The 19,840-nt window shown below is 42.1% G+C and overlaps 1 protein-coding gene across 8 annotated transcripts in view; it reads left to right on the forward strand.

Annotated features, from left to right (window-relative positions):
• The window catches only part of LOC144756156 (uncharacterized), a 551,055-nt gene that overhangs the window by 9,272 nt on the left and 521,943 nt on the right, over window positions 1-19,840 (forward strand). Inside the window, exon 7 of one of the 8 annotated variants that reach the window (XR_013595089.1) lies at window positions 12,160-12,293. The exons of the other annotated variants lie outside the window; for them this stretch is intronic. The gene's annotated coding sequence lies outside the window, so the exon portion shown is untranslated. Of the gene's footprint in view, window positions 1-12,159; window positions 12,294-19,840 lie in introns of those variants that run through there. 8 annotated transcript variants of the gene reach the window in all.

A 19,840-nucleotide genomic window follows, 5' to 3' on the forward strand; every position in this document is an offset into this window, starting at 1 on the left:
AGTCACTGGCGGATTTGCTTGTTTTTCCCATCTCTTTTCCTTTCCCACTCTTACCGGCTATGCTTACCTCCCAACCCTTACTATGGAAAAAACATGGGCTTGTTTACCAGCGGATTTTTCATGTTTCAAATGTTTTATTTTACGAGTCATTTCCTTTTCCCACTTTGGAAAGATGTACATCCTTAGTACTGTGTTTTCTGGAAATGTTTGTTTATCATATACCTTAGGCTACTGGCCTTGCATTGCCCCCTGCAGCAGTTGTGACTAGTTAATAGCAGTGGAAGGCGGCAGTGTCTTATCAGAGAAACTAGCATTCATGCCACCAGTACTGCTTCTGAACTGTACATTCAAAAGAAGTGAAGAAATTAATACAGATCACGCCTTTCTTGTGTTTGTGTTTTGTGCTGTCATAAGATCGAGTGCCTTCAAAGGGAGGCTTGTTTTTCACTCCTGCAAAGTGGATAAGCTTGGCCCATCTCTCTCTACAATTGTGACCATTGCCAGTACGTGTTTTTTGTCTCTGAAGTCAAAGGGGATCAGCGCCATAAATTAACTAAATTGTTTGCAGGGAGAATGTGGGGTATTGGGGGCAGTTTGGAGATAAATCAAGGAACGGCAAATACTATTTTTAATCACCGTTATCAGTTCCTGCTGCTGAGATCAGAGAAAGAGTTTGCGTGACGGATGCGGTCTCAGTCTCCTAAAGATTGAAAGACCGTCTCACTCTGATTTCAATCCTTCTGAATCCAATAATGCAGACCACTAGGTTAATGCACATACTGCAAAGTTCAGCATGCAACGTAAAGCTCAGGGTTTGCAATGCTGTGGGGGCTAACTGAGCGTTTGATCCTTCTTAGGTCGATGGACTGCGCTCCACCTCTTTTTTAGCTAGTGCAGGGGGCAGGGAGGGTCCCTACTATTTGCTGCAACAAAAAAATAATTTTGTTAAGTCCTCTTACTACAGGAAGATTTACAAATGAGTCACAGAGGTATTGTATTGTATTGTAATTGCATTTATATAGCGGTTACTACCCCTGACAAGGCGTCCTAGTGCTTTTTCGGCGGGTAGCACGCTACTCCAGGACCCATTGAGGATTAGTGTTGAATTAGTATGGTGAAACATGCAAGTACATTTTAAGGGGTGGATAGGTTAGTCAGTAATTTGGATTTGGAATGATAGCAGAAGGATAGAGGAGGTAAAAAAGGTTTGTATTTATATAGCGCTTGTTACCCCTGATTGGGTGTTGAAACATGCTATTCAGGAAGCCCATAAAGGATTAGTGGTGAATTAATATGGTGAAATATGAAAGTAATTTCAGTGGTGGATATTAGTCAGTTATTTGGAGTGAGAAGGATAACGGAAGCATTAAAGAGGAAGAAAGGTTTGCATTCATATAGCACTTGTTACCCCTGATGGATGTTGAAGCGCTTTTCTGGCGAGTAGCACGCCACTCTGGAACTCAAAGGATTAGTGTTGAAAATTAGTCTAGTAAAATATGAAATAATTTGAGTAGTGGATATGTTATATAGTTATTTGGGTAGAGAAGGGTAGGTGGCGGCATAGTGAAGGGAAATGGGTTTGTATTTATATAGCGCTTGCTACCCCTAATTGGGTTTTGAAGCGCAAGTAGCACACTACTCTTGAACCCATCAGGATTAGTGTTGAATTAGTATGGTGAAAAATTAAAGTAATTTTAGTGGTGGATATGTTAGTCAGTTTTTTTGGATTGAGAAGGGTTGGGGAGGGGTAGACAAGAGGGAAGAGTTTGAAAGGTTTGTTTTGGGGGATCAGTATAGTAAAAAGAGGTGTAAGATGATGTAAGGAGGGGTAGAGTAAGAGAGAGTCTAGAATGGTTATTTTGGAGATCATAGTAGTGGTATGGGGTTGGAGCTTAAATGAGAGAGTGGATGTAGAGGATATATTGAGCGAAGTATAGGCTTAGAAATAGGGAATGACATTGGGAATGCTAAATTATAAGAAAGTGATTGATAAATATATAGATTCATAAGTGCATTAAAAGTATATAGATGCATAATGGAGGTATGTATATTGGGCAGCATTTCTGGCCCTGGCCTGTCTCGAACAGGCTCAAACAGGCAACTGCCCTTGTCCTCTCCGCCCTTAACAGGCTCAAACGGGCAACTGCCCTTGTCCTCTCCGCCCTTAACAGGCTCAAGCAAGGCAACTGCCCTTGTCCTCTCTGTCCTTAGCCTCGACGCCCAGGCTGAGACACCCTAAGCCTGGCCTTTTATAGCCCTAGTAATCAGGTGACCCCGTCAGCCAATGGGAACCCTAGCCCTAACACTATCCAATCGAAACACTAGCCCTAAAAATTTAGAACCAATAGGAGACCAGGACCTTACATCCAATCTTAGCCCTAGTCCAAGCACCCAATCAGTTAAAAAACCCTAATCTCTACGTACAATAGAGGCCCTAGCCCTACCAGTAATCCCACCCCAAGTCCAAGCAACCAATGGCACAGGAAGCCCTTGTCCCTACTTCCAATAGAAAGCCTAACCCTACTCTTAGTCCCACAACCAGTCCACCAACCAATCGCACCAGAAGCCCTTATCGCTACTTTTAATTAAAAGTCTAACCCTAGCCCTAGTCCCACCCTAGTACCAACAACCAATAACACAGGAAACCCTAGTCCCTACTTCCAATAGAAATCCTAACCCTAGCCCTAGTCCCAACCCTACATTGATTAAATCCCAGACCCAGAAACCAATCAGAACATTCAAATACCCAACCAATGAGGACACTAACCGTAATCCAATAGAAACATCAGATACAACACCGATCAGTGCACACATTGCCGAACAATGTCACACATACCAAACAATATCAGACCATATAAGGTCCCAGCGACCTCAGACAAGTTTTGCTGGCCAGGGAGTTGGAAGCTGCTTTTCCTGTTCAGAATCTCCTAGGAGACAGACAGGCTCAATCCACACTTTGGACTTCTGCAGGTAAAGGCCTCACTAACTTGAAATCTAACAATACTGTTTGAATAAAACTTTACTCCCTCTACTGGCCAAAAAACGAAGTGCACACTCCCTAGTAAACACAGTTTAAACAGCTCACAGAAGCACCCTCTGATTTAGAATGTCCCTGTTGCTGGGGAGGATGCAGGGGGGCTGGTTTCACTGGCTTGTGAACACAAAATGGTGGCTGGGAGTGCACTATTTTAACATACAGGTCTTAGCACAGAGCAAAGGATAAATTTGGAGGGAAACTGAAAGTCATCAGCAATGAGAGGGAAAAACTAGAGTTTGGACTGCAAATCCCACAATTCAACACGTTAAATGGAAGCAATCATGGGCAGGAAAAAACACAAGTTTAAAACACAAAACAGGTGATAAAATTTCCAATCACAGTTGTTTCTAGAACCATTTGCTACCCAACCAGGGTTAGGGGACTTATGGTGGCACTGAGAGTTAGCTGGCCTATAGAAAAACATATCCTGAGGGACTAGCACCATCCCAAAAGTTACCCTATCTACAAACGTGTAGTTCCTTCCATAGGGTGGAAACTTCATGACATGGTGCCGCCAGTGAAGGTTGGGTTCTTATTTTAACGGATCGCCAGGGTAGCTCAATCGTGCCTTCTCAGAGAACCCTCCTCCCCTCCAAACCGGAGAAGCCCGTGGTAGTAGGGAAATTCCTCCTCAGATGAGTAGGTAACTCTTATGAATTGGCTGCAGGCAAGTCAAGGTTACACCTTTAAATTTCTATTTCCTGCTGTGTATACCCACACTGCAATTAATTTATTTTGTATGGAGACAAAGATCCTCGGGAATTAAACATTGCAGAGAACTGCAGGCATTCAGTTACTCAAACTATTACACCATGGTCTCACACCCAGGGGTGGAGAGGTTACCTTAGTGGTTGAGGCACACAGAGCTTTTAGGACAGAGGTGTTCTATTCTTAGGTTACATTCCTGGCAGCAGACAGACATTATACAATTACTTCACACCTACTCTAAGGTTGAAATACCAAATACCTATACTTCATATGAAGAAATAGAAATACCTCACTTACAGAGAACAAATTGGTTTAAAGGCACCCTTCCACACACAGCAGTGCACGTTAGACTCAGCGCAATGCCTACCATAGGGTGGAAGCTACACAACACTGAGATCAATCAATGGAATGCAAAGCAAGGACAAATGTAATGCCAGGCATCTGCAATGCACACATACAAAAACATAAAATAAGTTTACATTTGTTAGTGCAAAAAGTTTCAAACTGGTCATGATGGCTGGTGCAGAAATCACACTTAAAGCTTGTAGTGTTGGGACTTTGTGCAAGATGGTATACAATTACCTATCGGGGATGGACAGTCCACTATCCACTGCTCCCTTGAGGGCTCCAAAAACGTTGTTTCCAGTGGTGGCTCTGACAAGTCCAGCATCCAGATAGCAAGTAAAGGCACCAGGTTGCCCATCTATGCTCTCCACGTTGCATTCATCACCGGTCACTTCCACTTGGCCTTCATAGATTTTGTCCAAGCCAAATTCATGGAGAATCCTTCGAGCATAGCTGAGTACTACAATAAGTTTGTTGAAGGTTTTGCTGAGCATTGCACCAACATGAGGGGACTCTTGAAGAAAGGTGTTGAGTTTAAGTGGAGTGAAGATTGTAATTGGGAATTTGTGTCTCTTAAAAAGAAGCTTAGTGATGCTCCTAGTCTCAAGAGTTTTAATCCCTCAAAAACGTTTGTTGTTACCACTGATGCCAGTGTTAATGGGTGGGTGCAGTTCTCCAATAAGGAGGTGAGAACGGTTTGGAAACCATAACGTTCATCTCTCGAGGGCTTAAGGATCCTGAGTCACAGTATTCTGTGATTGAGCGTGAAGCTCTTGCGGTATTTTGGGCCATCAAAAAACTAAAGACATTTTTGTGGGGAACTAAATTCTTAGTTAAGACTGATCACAAGCCCTTGTGTGAGATTTTTTCTAAAAAAGGAATTGACCAAGTCTCTGGTAGTATCAGCAAATGGGTCATAGCTCTGCAAGAATATGACTTTGAGATCAGGTACATTCCTGGTGTGAAGAACAGTGTGGCTGATACGCTTTATAGATTGGTAGAGGATGGTTCTATTGAAGATAATGATGATGAAGATAGGAGTGAGAATGATTTTCACGTGTGTTTGGTAGGTGAAGGAATCATTGATGAATGTTAGTGGCGTCTCAAGCTATCTTTGAATCCAGTGTTGTCTGAGGTAATGGGTCTCATTCGCAGTGGTTGGAATGCAAAAAAAGAGGCGTAAGTAGAGGCTTCCAAGTTTGGGGGGGGGCAAAAGATGAATTGGCAGTGTGTGATGAGATGCTGGTACGAGGCACACGGTTGATACCTCCGTTGGAATTTCGCAAGGGTTTGGTGGATTTAGCCCACAAAGCACACTCTGGTATTTCTAGGACTAAAGAGAGGCTCAGGGGCTCTGATCCTCGTATTGGTGGCTTGGAATAGACATACAGGTTGAAAGGATTATAAGGGATTGCATGGTGTGTGCTACGAGTGAAAAATCCAAACTTGTGAGTTCAACCGATGGTTATCAGGGAACTTCCCAGTGGGCCTTGGAAGGAAGTAGCTTTAGACATTGTGGGTTCCATTCATTCTAATGACCAGCACACTTTCATTTTGGTTCTTCTAGATTTGTTTTCAAGGTGGCCAGAAATTCACTTTACCTCTAGCATAGAAACTGTTCAAGTAATTACATTTCTAGAAACCCTCATGGCTAGAGAAGGTTACCCTGGATCCATTCTAACAGACAATGGAGTACAACTAGTATTAAAAGGAATGGAAACCTTTTCAAAGAACCGAAGTATAAAACATAAAACATTTCCCTTTACCATCCAGAAACCAACGGGATGGTGGAGAGGTTTAATAAGGTGATTAAAGAAACCATTTTCTGGGCTCAAAATGCTTGCTGGGCATAACTGGAAGGAACAAGTCTTAAAGACAATTGAGGACTATAGGGTGACTCCTCACAGTTCAACTGGTCAATCTCCCTTTGTTCTCTTCAAAGTTAGGGTCCCATGTACTCTAGTTGAACCTTCATGGGTAAGACACTTAGAGGAGGCTATTTCTAGCTCCATACCTCTAAAGATTGCAATTGATTGGAAGAAGAGAGAAGAAGGTAAATGTCTAGCAAGGAAATTGAACGTTGATGCCAGGGAATCCACTAAAGATACGGCAGTAAAGGTTAGTGACTGTGTGGTTATTAAACTCCCTGGCTCTAAAGTTAAATTCTCAAAGTCTATGTATGTTGTTAAAGTGTTCAAAAATACTGTGAGGACTCAGGATCACACAATTTGGAATTTAGGTCGGATTACTGTATGTTCTGGTCCCACTAAGTGTGAACAGTCTACATCTAGAAAGAATTATTTATCTGATTCTTTGTCTTCTCCACGGAAATCTGCTAGGGCTGTTAAGAAGCCTGGGTAATTGAAAGACTATGTTTTTTAATTACATGGTTTATTTTAATGTTTTTTTTATTTTAATGTTATTTCCTCATACATCTTTCCTCTCTGTGTTAACAGTAGAGGTGTGTGGTATCTTGTGTTCCCAGTTAGTGTCATGGTGGCATTGTAACCATGACACCTGGACCATTGTGACGTTTCACTATGACTATGATAATGTTCTACACTGTGTTTCCTAGGTGTCAGAATGTCATTATTTGAATAGTTAGTAACTCTGACTCAGACTGGCTGAAGCTGTTACTTTAGCTGGCTGTGGCTTGGATGGGCCCTCTTTCTTCTTTGGAATAACCCTGCTTTACCTTTGTCATCCCTGTATCCAGCGTTGTTCTTCCAGCTGGATGAGAATCCTACAAATACACAATATTCAAACCCTAGTCTCCCAATTCCGATCCAACCAATCGATTCCTGCAAGAGTGTTCATGCAATTGCTAGGAATGATGGCATCCTGCATCCACGATAGTCTTACATGCAAGACTTCAAATGCCTCCCATTCGAGAATAATTAGCTAGTCAGCCGAATCAGTCACAGGGTCAGCTGTAAGATCTAGTGTTGGTGAGTGGCCGCACCCATCGCACTCTGCAGTGGTGGAATCCACAGAACTTGCCCAAAGGGTGGGCATTCATCGACCCTATTACCACAGGCAATCTTAACAGCAGACGTATCGCTAACAGGTTGGGGAGCACTTCTCCAGACTCTAACTGTTCAAGGACTGTGAAGTCGGAAGCAGAAGCAGCTGCATATCAATCACTTGGAACTGCTAGCAATTTTCCCAGCACTGAAAGCTTTTCAGACCCACCTCATAGGCAAAGTGTTCTTGATTCGAACAGACAATATGATAGCAATGTACTATGTACAAAAACAGGGGGGGGGGGCGACGACACACTCTCCACCTGTCACATCTCGTACAGACTATTTGGAGGTGGGCCATTCCTGTGAAGATCTATCTCATCGCAGAACACCTACCAGGAGAAAGCAATCAAATACCAGACCTGCTCAGTAGGCAGAATATGGTTCCAAAATCGTAATAATATTGACTGCATTTTCTGTGATAGAGGTTGCGGTTCAAACTGATTATATTATTGATTCTGAGCCGCCATCTTGGAACGGGTCGTTCTGTGATTTCCACCTATCTTACCCACCTGAGTTCAAGGCGGCTATCTTGTAATGTGTTCTCCTCCAAGTTTATTAATCTAGATTTCCTATTTACTGATATTCAACCTTATTTCTTCAATTATTTAATTTTTATTATTTATATAGTGTTCACTTACTTATTATATACACTATTATTTATCGGTTAGTGTCCACACTTAATCTGCGGTCTCATCTCTATATGTTCTATGTCATTTTGTATTGTACAGTTAACCAAAGTCCATGAGTAAGCTAATATGTCCTATCCTAACCCCCGGGTTGAAGCATCGTGATACATGGATCAAGTAATCAGAGGTCATGATGTTCAGTTCCTCACTATGTCAGCTGCTGTTTTACAACAGATTGGATCCTTGTGTTCCTATTGCTTGGCTGTACGGTATATACTGAATATAAATCCTCCTTATATAATTCTCTCCCATTCTTCTCTACTGTTCAGGCCAGTTTTGTATGTGTCAAATTTTGACATATAATACTGCTTTTCTTGCGTTTTGTTGTTAAATCTCCTCCTCTATGACTTAATGTTACTACTATAATACACCATTTCAAGTACCGGATGTTTTTCCTCTTGCCAGTGTTCAACTAAGGGTGCATTCTGTCGTTTGGTGCGAATAGCGGATTTATGTTTGTTCAACCTCAATCTGATTTCTCTTGAGGTTTCACCAATATATGCTCTGTCACATGGGCATTTTATCAAGTAGATAACATTCTGGGTCCTACAGTTTACTACATTTTTGTGATGGTGGGTTATTCCTTTATATGTGACTGTACGTCCCTTCATAATGGAATTACAGTTTTTGCAAGAGCCACAAGGAAAATGGCCTGTAGGCGATGATTCATCAATGGTGCTTATCTTATTCCTATTGCCTCTGTCTGGATACATATGTACTGAGCAATTGTTTTGTTTCTTCTAAATGCGAAGAAGGGTCTTGGTAAAAGTGCTGAGCTTCCATTATTAAGTAAATTCAAATTTCTATTTATTAAGTTTTTCACCTTATAACTAAACATTTGAGAAATTGGTCACACAGACTAATTGTTTGTCTGTCTGATCTCTTGCAGCCTTTGGTTCAAAGAGACTTTCTCTTTTATAGTATTTGGCACGTGTGTATGCTTTTTTCACCATTTGTTTTGGGTATCCTCTTACTAAAAATGTATTTGTTAAAACCTTAGCATGTTTTTCAAACTCCTGTCTGTCGGTCCAATTTCTTCTCACCCGTAGAAACTGACCAAAGGGTATATTTTTTTTCTGACTCGCAGGATGATGGCTATCGTAATGCAACATAGTGTTACGTTCTGTAGCTTTCGTAAATAATTCCACTGTCAAAGTTCCTTCTACGTTCTTGATTCTTATGTCTAAAAAGTCACACATTTCATTGCTGTACGAGGATGTAAACCTCAAGTTTTCATCTCCTAAATTGATCCATTGTATAAAGGATAACAAGTCCTCTTCACTACCCTGCCATATAAAAAATACGTCATCTATGAAACGTGACCACTTGCTCATGTTTTCATAGTATGGCGCCAGTTCGTTAGAAATATGTTTTTCTTCAAAGGCAGCTACATATAGACAGGCCAGACTGGGAGCACGCGTGTCCCCCATGCTGGTCCCCTTGGTTTGTCTATAGTACTCCTTGAATAAAAAAAAATGTTGTTCTTGAGAATTATCTCTACACAGTCTACTAAAAAAGTTGAATGATCTGAAAGATCCTCTTCTCCATTCTTTAGGAGGCCTGTTATCATCAATATAGTGTCATCTTGTGGAATATTGGTATAAAGTGCCTCTAAATCTAAGGTCAGTAGCCACTCCTTTTGTTGGTTAAAAACTGTGTTTTCTATTTTACTTATCATATCTGTGGTATCTTTGATATAGGCACGTTGTTTGGTAACAAGTGGTTGGATAAATCTGTCTACGTATTGACTTAAAGGCTCTGCTATACAATTTAAACTTGAGACAATGGGTCGCATGGGGGGTCTTTTATGCTTTTGTGCACTTTTGGAAGCCCATATATCGCTGGTATAGTAGGCGTCTCATTATTTAAATAATTATATTCTTCTTGACTAATGATTTTATCTTTAGCAAGTCTCAACACATGTTGTATTTGTGTACCTAAATTAAGCCAATCATGTCTATTAGAGGCTTCATAATGTAGTGGATTAGTAAAAAGATTTTTAATCCTTCTCTCATAGTCTATCTTATCCATGACGACAATGCTGCCACCCTTGTCGCCTGGTTTATTGTAATCTCTTTACATTGTTCTAGGGCTTTCAGTGCAGTTCTTTCTCTATATGTTAAGTTATTTTTAGTCCATATTTTTTGACTCAAGATACTTTCTAGTCCCTTTTCTACAACCTTTTCAAAGATTTCTATATCTTTACCGATCATGGGTCGTGAGGGGGTCCAAGAAGATTTTGGCCGTAAGCCTGATTTGTTCTCACTGGGTATTTTCTCTTCCCCTTCAAAAAATGTATATAATTTAATTTTTCTGAAGAAACTCCGGAGGTCCCTCTCTAGATTGAATTTATCTGGGGGTCCTGCAACTGCAAATCCTAATCCCTTTTGTAGTATGTTTATTTCATCTATGGTTAAGTCTCTGTTTGACAGGTTGATTACTGGAGCTTTAAGACTTAATCCCAGATTTTTTGGCTCCTTGTCCTCATGTAGGGACGTTTTTGGCCTTGGTTCTGGGGGTAGAAGTCTCTCCCCGTCCTCGTGTATTTGAATTCTGATTTAGCTTGCGTCGTTCTAAAAAAGAGAGACTCTCTCTGTTTGAATTTGAGGGAGTTTCTCTTTCCCTTACTATTGGATTTTCTTGTACTGTTTAGTTTTCCGAATCAGTACTGGTGTAGGATGTGTTGGAGAATGTTACTCCCTTCCTTGGGCCATTTCGTGTATTTGGTTGCCAATTATTTTTGTAAGAGAAGTCTTCCTTTTGTTTATCATAATAATCTTTTTGAAGATAAGGGTATACTAACTCAGGTTTATATCTCCCCAAATCTTTTCTAAATGTATTGCTCTTTTTGTTCACCAGATAATCTTTATAACCATTGAGGTCTCCCTGAATTTCTTCTAATTGTCTTTTTGCATCCTCAAGGGATGTATTGTCTTTTAATTTTTGTTCCATTTCATCTATCTCACGTTTTTCTATGATCAGTGTTTCATGTGCCGTTTCTATTATTAATAGTAGCCAATTTCTACTACATCTATTTGCAATGAATGTCCATGTTTCAATGAACTATTTGTTTTTAATAAATGAGACGGGTTCATTTTTTACTTGCTACCCTTTTGGGATTATTCCCTTCTTATAATACTCAACTAAAAAGTTTGCGTGTAACTCTGTTCTGATTACCTTTTTCTTTAAATTCCATAGCTCTTTTCACTGTTCTTCATTGCTGTCTGACATCGTTAATTGTATTAATGGTTTTAGCTGGACCATTAATAATTTTATTAAAGTGATCTTCTGAAAATCCAAAGATCTTGAATGTGTTCATATTCAATTCGGACTAGTGCGCCTGTAAGCGCCTCACTCGTGAGGTGAGATTGAGAAGAACTCCCCAGTTAACAAACTGTGCTCAAATGATCTAAAGGTAATGTGGGAGGTACCCTTCTTTTGGAAAAGGGATGGGTATATAGACAAAAACAAAAAAAGTTCCCTTCTCCTGTTAATGTGCTTTGAGATAGCGATATATAAGATGCACTCAATGCACTGAGGTACTAAGATCCATACACCCCTGATACTAAACTAATGAATATCTTAGAGATGTAATAACATTGGATGGTGAAAACAGATCTTAACTTTTCTACTAAATGTAAATTTTCTCCATCAGCTAAACAGAATCCATTAATATCAGAAGAGAACCATGTAAGGTGAAAATTCTGAGTCATGAAATAGACAAACTTATGAGTAAGAGGCAACTAAAAGGTAATTTTTCCTCTGTACGACAAGGAATAAGTTGGATAATTAAGTGTTATCAACAAAAACATTCAGAGATGCCCAAGTAACTAGCCCCTCTTCCTTTTTTAGCACCACTGTATATATTGTTATCTGAAAGTACTGAAGGATTGTAATTGCCGATTGATTGAGGCTTCAAAACAGTACTAAATTCAGGTATGCAACTAAACATACAGTTTCCCAAAGATGGAAATAATAGTCGAAAGAAAAGTCCTCTCCAAGTGAATCACCCCCGGAGAGTGATTGACATGATATTGTCTACAGGTTACCAAATATTCAGATGAAATTTTGTGTAAATAGATATCCAAAAGTGTTAATAATGCTCCTCATGATGGTATAGAGATGTTTTAACATAAAATAAATCATACAATTGTAGCAAAACAACTTTTGATTAGTGAAAATGGAAGGACCCCTTATTAGGATAAAGCATGGCCTGGCGAGGAATAGAGGGTTGTATGAAAAATGTCATAAGAAGATTTGGTATATTGCTGCATGGATTTTCTTAAAATGGGCAAAGGAATGTCCATATAAGAATACCAGTTCTTTATAATAATTCAATGTTCATATCTTTGTCTAGATGTTTTTAAATTGGAAATTGTTTTCCTGAAGAAGGTGACGATATTTTAGAACACTGAAACGCCGCGTCGACAGTCGTTGTTTCAAAATATCTTTGTTTTATTATTATGCATTGTATATGTTTTTTAAATAATAACATGGAAAAGTGTTTTTAACTGATATGGATGAATAATGAAGAATGTACTGGTTAATACAATAGGTAAACATTCCATTCATTTGCATTTGTGTAGTTGTTTTTTTTGGTTGTGTAAATATAAAGCATTGAATTACTTTATTGTAAATTTGGTATCCCGAATAGGACTATCGTAGACTTAGCCCCTTTTCTTACGTTGAGAAAATAGAGACCCTGAAGGAGATAATCACACATTAACAGGAGAAGGGAACTTTTGTTTTTTTTGTGATGTAACAAAATACATTCTTTGAAAGGCTGCTTGACTAGTGAAGTAGTTGCCCAGGGAAGGAGTGATCCATGCACAGCCTTTGAAAGGTATATACTAGGACAGTTCCACCTCAGTTTTCTGATACTTTACTTTTGTATGTTACAATGTAAAGCAAGTTGGAAAACATAGGCCTGGTTGAGATGACCACTGGGGATGGCAATAGCGAGTCTCCTGCCTCCTTCCTTGCATAGCCCATTATAAACTAATGGGGTAACCCAGACTCTGCCCTTGGACCTGGGTAACATATGGCACATGCAACAATATGGTCCTACTGGCATTTATTTAGAAGAGGAAATACGGTATTCACTCATGCATTGCAAAAAAGGCATGAGAGAGACCTAGAAAACAAATCAAACGTGTAGTTATTTTCAACAGTAAATCCTATATATATTTTTCAAAATTGTTTTAAGAACATATGCATTTATCAATACTTATCCAAGTTGCTCCAACGAACATATAGGAACGTGTTTAGAAGTGCTCATGTGCAAAATGAAAAGAAAAAGAAAGGGGTAATAAATGTTCACCAAAAATAATTTTTTATGATTTCCATCAATGGCCCAAACAGTTTTGATAGCGAAAGAAATATAGGACAAACTATAGTGGTACAGGCGCACCACTATCGTCCTGATGAAGACCCACATGCAAGTCAGGTGCCCCAAGTCAAAGTATTTTGTTCAAACCATAGTATCTGGCTCTATGACATTAGACTTAAATGAAGATGGGTGTGGGGTTGTCTGGAAATAATGCACAAGTTGTTTAGCCTTCAGTAGTTTACGATTTTCACTGACCAGAAGTAGTTCTCGCTATAGAAAAGATTGGAGACCCCCTGATCTATGTAATTATGGCCCTCATTGTTTTCCACTCTGGGGTGCAATTGCACCCCCCTTGGGGGGTATGGTTGCACTGCCCCCCCCACATCAAGGCAAAACATACTTTTAAAATTAATTGTTATGTTCCCATGGGGGGTTTTGCCCATTTCCCAGGGGGGCTGACCCCCACAAAATCAAGTTAATTTTGGCCGTCCGTTTTCCCCCACGGAACAAGATTATGTCCTCCTTGGGGGTGCAATCCCATGGGAAAGCATACTCCATTTGCCGCCTTGGGGCAGTTGGCCAGTTACTCGAGGGTGCAACCCCCATACACAAACAATTCCTGCCATCTAGTGGTTTTCTGGCCCTCATGACTGCGATCCATGAACAAGAACTGGTTGAGGAAGGCCTTGCAAAGGGGAAACTCCCCTTTCCAAGGATGGCTCTGTCAACCCTGGGGAGACCTAATTCAGCCTAGATTCTGGGAGTGACCTTTGACATCAGTGCGCATCATGGCACTAAACAGCCTATAGAGCAGAGTGCAGTGTAAAAAGTTGGACATGTATGTTTAACTTTTACATGTCCTGGTAGCGAAAAATCTCTAAGGCCTACCTCTCTCATAGGAGAACATTGGGTTACCTAATTACATTTAATAAGTGATACCTTTCAATTGAGAGCAGGAAGGAAAGTCGAGTTGGGTCTCTAAAGAATTGTAATTTAAAACCCTCTTTTGTGTTAAACATGCATTTCATGTCCCAAATCTGAAAATACCACTTTTAACATGGAGGCATTTCTTGTCCCAACCATTTGGTACCTGCACCTGCGCCCTGGGTCATATGAATAAGTGTAGCTGACAGTTGTTCTTTGTGTATTGCTCCTAAACAGTGATACGAATTTGATCACTTCTGCGCTGAAGGACCTACACGCTGCAACGCTTCTCTACAGCTAGCGCCTCGCGCTTTTTAATTTGCAGTTTGGTATTTGTGTTTTATTTTACTTTTCTTAAACCCTGATTTTACTAGGGTCTTGTTTGCCCCTTACCTGCACCTTAAAAGCTATTCCACTGCTGCTTAGCGGGTCCGGTTCTGTGGGATCTCCTCTTCGTTTCTAGCGCCGCCATCTTGGGTGTGCTTGCGCCGTTGTTGAGGCGCCTGTCGAGCGCTCTAGTGGTGCGGCCAGTTCATGGCCACCCTATTTAAGATCAGTCCTTTAGGGGATCAGCTAAGATACGAATTTGAGCACTTCTGCGCTGAAGGACCTACACGCTGCAACGCTTCTCTGCAGCTAGCGCCTCGCGCTTTTTAATTTGCCCGTTTGGTATTTGTGTTTTTATTTTACTTTTCTTAAACCCTGATTTTACTAGGGTCTTGTTTGCCCCTTACCTGCACCTTAAAAGCTATTCCACCGCTGCTTAGCGGGGCCGGGTCTGTGGGATCTCCTCTTCGTTTCTAGCGCCGCCATCTTGGGTGTGCTTGCGCCATTGTGGAGGCGCCTGTCGAGCGCTCTAGTGGTGCGTCCAGTTCACGTCCACCCTATTTAAGATCAGTCCTTTAGGGGGTCAGTTAGGATACGAATTTGAGCACTTCTGCGCTGAAGGACCTACACGCTGCAACGCTTCTCTGCAGCTAGCGCCTCGCGCTTTTTAATTTGCCCGTTTGGCATTTGTGTTTTATTTTACTTTTCTTAAACCCTGATTTTACTAGGGTCTTGTTTGCCCCTTACCTGCACCTTAAAAGCTATTCCACCGCTGCTTAGCGGGTCCGGGTCTGTGGGATCTCCTCTTCGTATCTAGCGCCACCATCTTGGGTGTGCTTGCGCCGTTGTGGAGGCGCCTGTCGAGCGCTCTAGTGGTGCGGCCAGTTCACGGACACCCTATTTCAACCTGTCCCCTAGCGCGCAGCGGTCGCGCCTTCACTGCGCCTGAGTCGTGCTAGAGTCCTGCTCGTCTGGGCTCGTCAGCGCTAGGAGGTGCTAGGGCTGGGCCCTATAGCTTGTTTTTGTGCTTTGTACATTACTTATATCGCAGCCTAGTATGTATTCTAGTGCTGAGCTACGTCACCTTCGCTACAGCACGCTGCCCTGCTCTCAGGCTCTCCTCCACCCGCTTTGCGGCCCCTTTCAATGCCCTGACTGTGCCTTCCATCTTACTTCCCCGGCCCCTATTCTTACTCACAAGACAGTCTCCTTCGATTCTCCTAACATCAGGGAGTCCCCTCAGGTGATATCTCAGGGATCTCCTGACCTCAAGATTTGTCATCTTAATGTAAGATCCTTAGTCAAGCATCATCTGGATATTTATAACTATCTCATGGAGGAGACTCCTGACATTCTGTTTATGTCAGAAACATGGCTTCATGAAGAGGCTCTGGTCGCAGTCAATCTGGCACTTCCCTCAGAGTATTCGTTTTTCTCTCTTAATCGTAACTCGAGAGGTGGGGGCATTGCGGCTGCCGTTAAGACCTGCTATCCATGTATTTGGAAGGCAATAGATTTGGCTGGTAGCGAATGTGCCCATTTCTCTATCACCATCAGTCATCATTTCACTTTTTCCGGCCTACTCGTTTACCGGCCTCCGGGCCCGGATGCTGCCTTTAGGTCTGCTCTCCCTGATATAGTAGGTTCACTGGCGTTAAAATCTGCCAATTTTAGTGTGGTAGGTGATTTAAATGTTCACTTTGACTCTCCCTGCTCTCCTGCGGTCAGTACTATTCTTGCAGACTTGGAGGCTCTCCAGTTATCTCAATTAGTCAGTGGCCATACTCATGTGGGTGGTCATACTCTGGACCCTTTTTTTACCAATCTAATTTCGGCCAAAGTATTGCCTCCTAGGCCCATGGCCTGGACTGACCACCACTTAATCGAGGTTCATCTCGCTACTAACACCTCCCCTCTAAGAATCCCGTCTCCTGCCATTCTTAGACGTCCCTGGAAAAAGCTGAAACTGGCCGATTTCCATCAGTTGCTTGTTCTTCACCCTTTAGGCCCCTTCACTGATGTGGAATCTGGTTATGCTCTCCTTTGCACTTGGATTACTAAAGCCTTAGATAGACTGATTCCTATCTCGGAGAGTAAACATCGCCGTACCGACTCTAGCACCTGGTATGATGACTCGCTTCGCCTTCTAAAAAAATCCTGCAAACAAGCTGAAAGAGTGTGGCGCAAGTCGTATCAGCTCGAGAAGAAAATTCTATATCTTACTAGGATTAAGCAATACCATAAAGCGATCTGTAAGGCCCGCGCTGCCTACTTTTCCCTTGAATTTAGTACCAGCTCTAATCCTTCCAAACTTATATTCAAGGTGCTCAAGGATCTTACAGCCAGTAGAGCTCCAACTGCTGAGATCTGCTCTCTCTCACATTGTGAGGAGCTGGCTGCTTTCTTTGTTAAAAAGGTGAAGGACATTTACTGTTCTTTTCCCACCATCTCTTTGTTAGCTAAGAAGCAAGAACTGATCCCTAAAACTCCTATGCGTCTGACACACTTTCCAGAACTTTCGATGGAGGAGTTTAGTAAATATGTTGTGAAAGTTAAAACTGGTTCCCCTATTGATCCTCTACGGCCAATTCAATTTAGAGAGTCTGACTCTTTTTGTCTCCCTCCACTGCGAGATCTTGTTAATCTTTCTCTATCGTCAGGTATGGTCCCGGCTATTTGGAAACAGGCTCAGGTTATTCCCATCTTAAAAAAAACTGCTCTGGATCCTCTGAAACCGGAGAACTACCGCCCCATTTCCCTCCTTCCTTGGGCTGCTAAATTGACCGAGGTCCATGTTAACACCATCTTATCTAACCACCTTGCGAAGGATCTAATATATTCGCAGAATGGTTTCCGGCCCGGTCACAGTACCGAGACAGCGCTGCTCTCTATGGTCGAACACCTTCGGATGGTAGTAGACTCTGGACACACTGCGGCACTGGTGCTCCTCGATCTCAGTGCCGCGTTCGACACGGTCTCCCACGCTGTTTTGCTACAGCGGTTGGTTGAGGTAGGTGTCGATAATGTGGCACTTGAATGGTTCCGATCTTTCCTATCTGGTCGTACCTTCAAGGTTATCACTCCACCTTTTGAATCTACACCTTATTCCATCGACCAGGGAGTGCCGCAAGGCTCGGCCCTCAGCCCAACTTTATTCAATCTCTATGTGCAGCCGCTGGCTGCTGTCGCTAAGCGTTGGAACCTTACTATGGTGTCCTACGCAGACGACACGCAGCTGGCGGTTGCAATAAGTGGGGCCTCTGACCTGGAACTCGCTAGGTTTCGAGAGGGAGTCCTTTCAGTTGTTCATTGGATGACTGATAACTAGCTTCAATTGAACGCCAAAAAAACCGAGGTGCTCATTGTCGGTAAGCAGAGCCATCTTTGGGATGATAAATGGTGGCCGTCTGAGCTCGGCCCGACCCCTATTCCTGTCACCGAGGTTAAAAACCTGGGGGTCTGGCTCGATCCCCAACTTAATTTTGTCACCCATACAAAAAAAGTGGCTGCCACTTGTTTTGGCACTCTTCGCAGACTCAGATCTACCTTCCGTTTTTTCGACGCTCCTACTAGACAGCTTATTGTACAAGCTACGATTTTGTCCAGACTGGACTATGCTAGCGCCCTTTTGCTTGGAGCTAATCAGGCTGAACTTCTAAGACTCCAACGCGTGCAGAACGCTGCTGCCAGGGCTCTGGTTGGCCTACCGAGATTTTGCTCAGCCAAAAAAAACATCCAGAAGCTCCACTGGCTCCCGGTTACCCAGCGTATTAAGTTTAAATCCCTTTGCCTTTCGTTTAATATTCTTAAACACTCGTCCCCTCAGATTCTGGAGCACCTTATTTCCCCTTATGTTCCCACTCGTTCACCGAGGTTTTCTAGTCTTCATTTGGCTACAGTTCCGTGATTTAAGAAGACCAGAACCGGCGGCCGCTTCTTTCGTGTGCTTGCTGCTAAGCTGTGGAACTCCCTTCCTGTGCACATTCGTGCTATTGATGATCGCTTGGCTTTTAGGAGAGCGGTAAAAACTTTTCTCTTTCAACTGGATCTTTAGGTTGCTGTGTTGCTTTCTTTGGTACTACTGTGTCCGGATTTCTTTTCCACCAGCGCCAGGACGCCCCTTCGCTGGGGCATCTGCGCGCTTAATAAATATGGCTAACATAACATAACATACACAAGCTGGAAAAAGTATTTGAACATACTCCTGAAAGCTCGAAGTGGTGGGTCATCGAGAGAGTCAAACCCAACCCACGAGGTGGAGACTTCACTAACATCCTCAACACCATAGAGAGTAGGTGGATATATCTTTTGGACACTGTGGCAAGGGGACTCAACGAATCAGAAGAAATAGGTAGACAGGTAGCGGAACTCACTAACGCCTAGGCCCCCACACCTTCCCTCCCCTGCCTCAGCCATCTAGCCACAGGGCACTGTCACTAACTGACCCAATTGTGGTTTACACCGATATGCCACCATCTGAAGATTATGCATTGAGACACTTACATTGCACCACCTCATCTCATAACACACCACTGAGGTTCTATTATCACACACTGCTTAATTCAGTGCTTTGAGCACGTGTATAATATCTCTACATGGTGCATCGTAACCTAGTGGTCACTTGTCACCTCATTGAGTACACAGTGTCATAGAATGTTTAAACAGTAGATATTTTTAATTCAATGCCATCATGTATTGCTGCTATTAGTTTAGTCAGACCGTTGTTATACATGTCACTGTAATATACTCTGCACACAATGAAACACCTAGGTCCATTTGTTTTGTTTTCTTAATTATATGGAGCATTGTAAATATGGGATTGCTTTATGTCAATTGTGTGATTGCTAATTGTTATTTATTGAACATACTGTAATCTTACATGCGGTAAATTGAATCCAAAAATGACTCGAAAAGGATCACGTAGCTATCACCCCTCATTAGTCACCGCGATAAGCGTGAGCGGGTTGCAACGCTCACATAGAAGTCTGCTTTCCATTTCTACTCTTCTCGCGTTACACAGGATTTTTACACCGGAGCTTATAACTAGAGACGCACCAGTAGTACGCGGTCTCTGCTACCGAGTGGACTCATAGTTTGTTATCAGGTGAGCAGGCGCCCTGGACCCTCCCTTTCCCTCTAGCTCCCAATTACTTAGAATAGGTCTATAGGGATTTTTGTAAATTATTTTTGTAAATTGTTTAGGACTGTATGTTCATTATTAAGAGTACTACGAATCAGCCCATCGGGACTTACGACAACGGCGGAGCTCTGTAAATGTTGACCCCGCCTGTGCCTTCTTGAAATCGGGCATTATGCCAACAGCGATTACCGAGCCAGACATAGGGGTCTTGGTCACACGAAGGGTATATTCATATACAGTCCTTATTGTATATAGATCAGACGAGGGGTTTTGACTTATCCAGAAACTAGACTTTATGCTGACTTAACTAGACATAGA

This window comes from Lissotriton helveticus, chromosome 5_1 (genome assembly GCF_964261635.1).
Source record: "Lissotriton helveticus chromosome 5_1, aLisHel1.1, whole genome shotgun sequence".
NCBI classification, from domain to species: Eukaryota; Metazoa; Chordata; class Amphibia; order Caudata; family Salamandridae; genus Lissotriton; species Lissotriton helveticus.